Source organism: Poeciliopsis prolifica, unplaced genomic scaffold (assembly GCF_027474105.1).
Source record: "Poeciliopsis prolifica strain line A6 unplaced genomic scaffold, Auburn_PproV2 SCAFFOLD025, whole genome shotgun sequence".
Taxonomy (NCBI): domain Eukaryota; kingdom Metazoa; phylum Chordata; class Actinopteri; order Cyprinodontiformes; family Poeciliidae; genus Poeciliopsis; species Poeciliopsis prolifica.
The window spans coordinates 4,114,868-4,120,469 of record NW_026562400.1 but is presented as its reverse complement, the minus strand read 5'-3'; the positions used below and the strand labels follow the sequence as shown (position 1 = coordinate 4,120,469).

The 5,602-nt window shown below is 40.1% G+C and overlaps 1 long non-coding RNA gene across 1 annotated transcript; it reads right to left on the bottom strand.

Moving 5' to 3' along the window:
• Positions 1-510: 510 nt before the first annotated feature.
• LOC129371037 (uncharacterized) lies at positions 511-2,509 on the bottom strand. The gene is made up of 3 exons (XR_008607118.1): positions 2,411-2,509; positions 1,603-1,779; positions 511-636 (listed from the first exon to the last, which is right to left on the bottom strand). It is a non-coding gene; the product is annotated as an uncharacterized LOC129371037 (long non-coding RNA).
• Positions 2,510-5,602: the final 3,093 nt, after the last annotated feature.

Here is a 5,602-nt window from a genome sequence, read left to right as displayed (position 1 = left end):
GCTTACAGTAGATTAAATATCAGCATCAATAGACTTCCCCACGCTCTGGTGTCGTATTCTCTCTACCCCATGCCAAAAGACTAATATTAGTATCTCCAGAAAATAATCTCTCTTTATTTTGCAAGTTCCCTGCTAAGGCATTCACATTTATCAGAGGATTTAAATACGGATGAAATAGTATATAAGCTGGATCCCCTCAGGAGAGGTTCTCATTCTCTTGTATTCTTTCAGACGAGGAGGAGAGGAAAAAGAGAGGGAGCAATGCTGCACCTTGGCGGAGAAAAAAGGGAGGAGGAGGATGTGCCGAGGAGGAGGAGGAATTAATTTTTCCCCTCTGGGAGAAACACATGCTGGATCTCGAGAGTTGGAGGAGAATCTTCCCATCTTGCTCTGATTGGCATTAAGAGGGTGGGGGGGCGGAAAGAACGAGAGGGAAAGAGATGCCACGGTTGTTACTAATGATTTATTGTCTGAAACGTGAACGGCGTTCTGTGGGTGCTCGTCGTTCAAAAACGTTCAGCAGATCCTTTTTTTTTCCATCTCTGGAAGCTTCGTTTTAGCGCCAACAAATTCATTATCGGCGAGCCAAACGAATAGACCCACAAATATGATGTTTTTCATCTGGACTTGATGGATCTGCAGCAAAAGATTAGAGTTTAAAATAAATAAAAAAAAATTTCCCACAGCCATGACCCCTTAGGTCACATTTTGTCTAATCAACAACCTTCAACCAAAACTACTAATTCAGTCATTTAAATTGATAAGTCTGCAAAATATTAAATTGTCTCTCCAACTAATTAAATTAATTCAGCTGCTGAAAATAAACTGTCATTAAGTTGTAATCTCTGACCAATTAAGATGTAAAAATAAATGTGGGCACAGAAGAAACTTAAAAATATAGAAAATCAAATAAGGAAGTTTGTTATGAGGCAAATAACAGAAATATATATTTAATTTTCAAAGAACCTTTTAGGTTAAACAGTTAGTTGCAACTTGCATTTCGTTCATATGAGTTAATAGTTTTCATAATATCTAAACTGAATGACTTACATTTGTAACCTTTAATGATTTACTTATGCATATTTTTTTTCTGCACAGAATTCAACTTACATGATTTTCTTTAAATAGTCAAAGTTTTTTAAAATTTTTTGCAGATTCAAATATCGGTTGGTTACATTTTTTTTGATTCAAGTTTTGCCCACCATTCTGACTGGATATGTGACTTTCCTGTTGGTAGATTTGGTAAAGTTTAGTTAAATTACTTCTGGTACCATCCCTGCTTTTACATCTTCTGTAAAAGTATCTAATATGTTCGAAATTTGACAACCTGGGTCAAACATATTAACATCAGATCAGTTCATCTGTAGTTGGAACAACTAAATGTTTCTTGAAAATCAAATCCTAATTGATGGAAAACAGCCCCACAGGTTTCAGAAAAGTAACCAGTAAGTTTTACTAAAGTCATGTTACATTTTTGGGAAAGTAAATAGAAAATCCTATAAGCTTTGTGTATTAAGAATGTATAAAATCCAAATTTAGTTTATTTTAAAACTTACACTGCTTAGAAAATAGGAAGAGAGAACTTCGACAGCAAGAGCTTACCATCATAATTTAGGCTGAAAATAACATCTAAGTTCCAGGATGGGAACCAACTGAGTTCCAGAAAAATGTCCCATATGAGGAAGAGTGAGTTCCAGGAATGCATAGGTTTGAGAAAAGCAATCTTTAAGTTCAAGTTCACTCTTTGAGCTTTAGGAAGTAGCCTGAAAGTTTCCAGTCCTGGAAAGAAAACAACTTTCAGTCGTGCAAAATCTCTAGCAAAATAAGTTATCAGAATATACTGAAAGTTTTAGGACCTGGAAAGTGATCTGAACGTTCTAGAAAAATATTCTCCAAGCTGTGCTGGATTATTAATGTTGATTTTCTTTCTACTGTCCATCTGATCACCTAGAAGTGCATCTGCTGAGAGTTCACTGCAAAAACACATTTTGTTATGCATTTTTGTCTAGTTTCTAGTATCTTAGTGCAGTTGAACCAAGATAAAACTTGTACTGGCAGATTGATTCACTTATAACATGAGAAAAATGTCTTGTCAGAAGTGAAATTCACATCTGCACCGCAAACTTACAGAAAACTGCAAAACAGCTGAAACAGTGTTTAACTCTGTACTAGCAGTTTAGAGTTGCTTTTGCAACATAATCAATTAAACATTAATCAATAATCTGATGTGTAAGATATGTGGGCTAGAAATACTTTCAGTTATTTTATGTGTTTGCAGCGTTGGGAGATTCGCTGAGACCCTAACTTAAATTTTTCTTCACCGAAAGTCTAGAAAATAAAACAATTAATACGGTAGGTAAACTGTTTAACAATCAAAAGCCAAAAAGTTGAAACAAAAGCGAAATTCTACCTGATCTTACATGCATTACAGATTTCAAACGGCCTGCCTGAGGCACCACAAGAGGGACGCAGGTTTAATCATGCAGAGGAGCAGCACCTACTGTTCTTTACGTCGACACACCAGGCGCGCAAAACAAGGCAATTAATGGCCAGACGTCTAGCCAGACACTGTCCCCTGTGTGTCGACGGGAAGACAGAAGGCTGCCGAGCTGCACACAGATCAGCCCGTATTGACTCAATCTATTGACAAATGAATTTGGGGGCAAAGTCCTTCTGCGAGTTGTTGATTTAGGTGTCACAGTTCAGTCCCGCTAGTGCCAACACTCACAGCACATATCTCTGTCTTGATCTGACAGCAAGCTGTGAGTTCAAATATTCCTTTATTAAAGTACAATATATCAGGATTCGAACATAATGCTGCATGTTTCCACAGCTCTGTTTGCCGGAGGAGAACGGTAAACTGCCTGCAAACACCAAGCGTGTTGCAGAGAGCCATTAAAAATTCGGATATAATGGCTGTGAATTCCGAATGGAAATGAATGCAACACAAAGTTTTGCTTTCTGCAATATTATAGTCAAGCGACTACATTAAAAAGCAATTAAAACTAACTATTGCATTACAAGGAAATGAATTAACTTTCAACACATTGAAAGGCATGTTTTCTTCAGAAGTGTGGTGTAAATGAAACTCTTCATTAAGGATTAAAAAATAATAAAGAAAATTGGTCCCTACCACGAGCTTTTTAAGCATTCATTATTAGCTGTATTTGTTTTAATGAGCTGCCTGAGATCAAGTGAAGGAAAAAATAAATAAACAGCCTGACTTAAGCTTTAATGCTATGATAACTTGATCAAATTCCTAATTCATAATGGGGGAAGGAGGGAAGGAGGGGGTTTGTGTGGTTAATGAAATCCTGAACAGCCAATTCCTTTTCTCCAACTTCTCCACTTCATCCAAAGATGCAGCAGGTGTTGGCTCCCGAGCAGAATTTGGGTAAATATTGATCCTGTAAATATGTGTGCTGTTCTCGCCATGCCTCCAAGCCTTTTTATTTTTTTTCCTGTGTTTTGTTGTGCAGAATCGCAGCTTCCCGACTGCCAGAGCGAAAGCCAGTAAGGAGAGGTATCGTCTTCAGTCCGTCTCCCACAAGGCCACTGTGGGAAGGGTACAACTGTTGCGAGTGGGTGGCACATCTGTTCCCTGAGACAGGCGAGCCCCACTCCCCGGGGGTCATCACGCGCCTTGGCTGGCGTTTCATGTGCATCGCTAATAACCACTCTGGTTCCTCCGCTTAGCTGGAGACAAAGGGCCTTGACGGGTGCCACTCGCCTTCAGATCCGAGCCTCAACATTTCTAATAGAAAGAGCATTAAGCACCATGTTTACCTTATTCTTCTTCTTCCATCCATCTGGCGCAACGTTCACATTTATGACAGGTTAAGTACATTGGAGATATAAAAGGTTGACACGGAATACATTTGCAGGTTCTCGATTGAAGCACCATATGCACGGCGGGAGGAAAACAATGAGGATGATTCACAGAATTAAATCTCAAAGTTTTGCAAAAAGAATATTTAAAATCAAAGCTGCAAAGCTTTTTTGTGAGTGTGTGTGTGTGTGTGTGTGTGTGTGTGTGGGGGTGTGTGTGTGTGTGTGTGTGTGTGTGTGTGTGTGTGTGTGTGGGGGTGTGTGTGGGGGTGTGTGTGTGTGTGTGTGTCCGCACCAAACTGAAAAGTGTAAAACTTGGAAGACGAAGGAGTGAGCAAGGGATGTAATGAGTGCTTTAAATCCCAGGATGCAGAGACAGGTGAGTTTGCGCCGGACGGTTCGGTGTCAGCGGGGCCGGTTCACCAGGACCAGCGATGGCTCAAGTAGCAGAGGGCGAGCAGAGAGCATGAAGGATGAAAGATGGAGCCTAATCCTCCACATGTGGTGTCTTTCCCACCCCCCACCCCTCTGTTTTTAAAGGCAAAGCCAACTGGAGACATTCTTTGGACTGCAGGCCAGGGGCTCCAGGAAAGCACTGCCTCTAGCCAAAGCACATAGTGTGAAATGAGAAGCTAAAGCTTGAATGTGCTTTTGTTTATCAGAAAACTGCACTCTAAGTGGGATTGGCAGTGGAGGGGCCCAAACTCCATAAGTCATATAGACTGGCTCAGGCCGAAGTGGGGATGGCAACGCCGCGGCTTCAGGCTTGAAAAGGCAGCTCGTCCGTTAGCCACTTGGCAGCATCTCTTCCTCCATAATCTCACTTCCAGCACAAAGGCCGGTATCAAAGAGGTCAATCTACAGTAGGAAAATTTGGTCACGAGCTGTGCAAATAAATTTGAGGAAGCATTTCTTATCCACAGGTCTGCTCTGAGCGTTGCAAAGAGAACTTAAGATATGAAACCTAAGCTGAGAGAATTGGGGACAGAGATTTCTGGGAGACAGGACAGGAGCAGGAAGCCAAAAACCGATCAGTTATAGAGATGGATTGTGAGAAAAGAGCTGTGACCATGAGGCTGATGGCTTCAGAGCGGCTCAAAGTAAGCAGAAAGTTATGAAGGAACTCAGGGAACTCTGACTTCTGCTAATTAACTCCTAAGTCCACACAAGCTTTTAATTTGTCTCTCCCTGAACAAATAATTAGTAAAACCCCCCAAAAATGTATCAAAAGAGAGAAAAATATGATTTAATTTCCTTAAATGTGCCACAGAGAGTATTCTGTCACTGAATAAAGTATTTATAAAAAATATCTTTACGCACTTTCCGCTTGATAACGACCTCAAAACTTTCCTTTTCATTTTTAAAACACCTGAGTGCATAAAAAATAATTTATGTTTCCAAACCCAAACGGAAATCTGAACTTTTTAGCTTGCAGAAGACTTATAGAAACCAAAATAACTTTCCACCCTTTCCACCCTTTCCTATGGTTAATAAATCTGATCAGGTTGATTGATAAACTCGTTTTGATTCATTGGACTGGTCTGAATTCTTACACAACTCAAAGTGCTTCATAGGACAGTCATTCAGTTTCGAAAACCAAATTCTGGTCATTCGACAAACGAAATGAAGGAAGCAGACTGTAGCGCATGGCATTCTGGGTAAAGACTTTCTAGTGCCAATGGGAGAAACAAAAGAGAAATTTTACAACTAAAACTGCCAGTCAATCTGACCAGTTAACGGTCAGATTGTCGAAGTTCCTGGACAGAACCAGCAC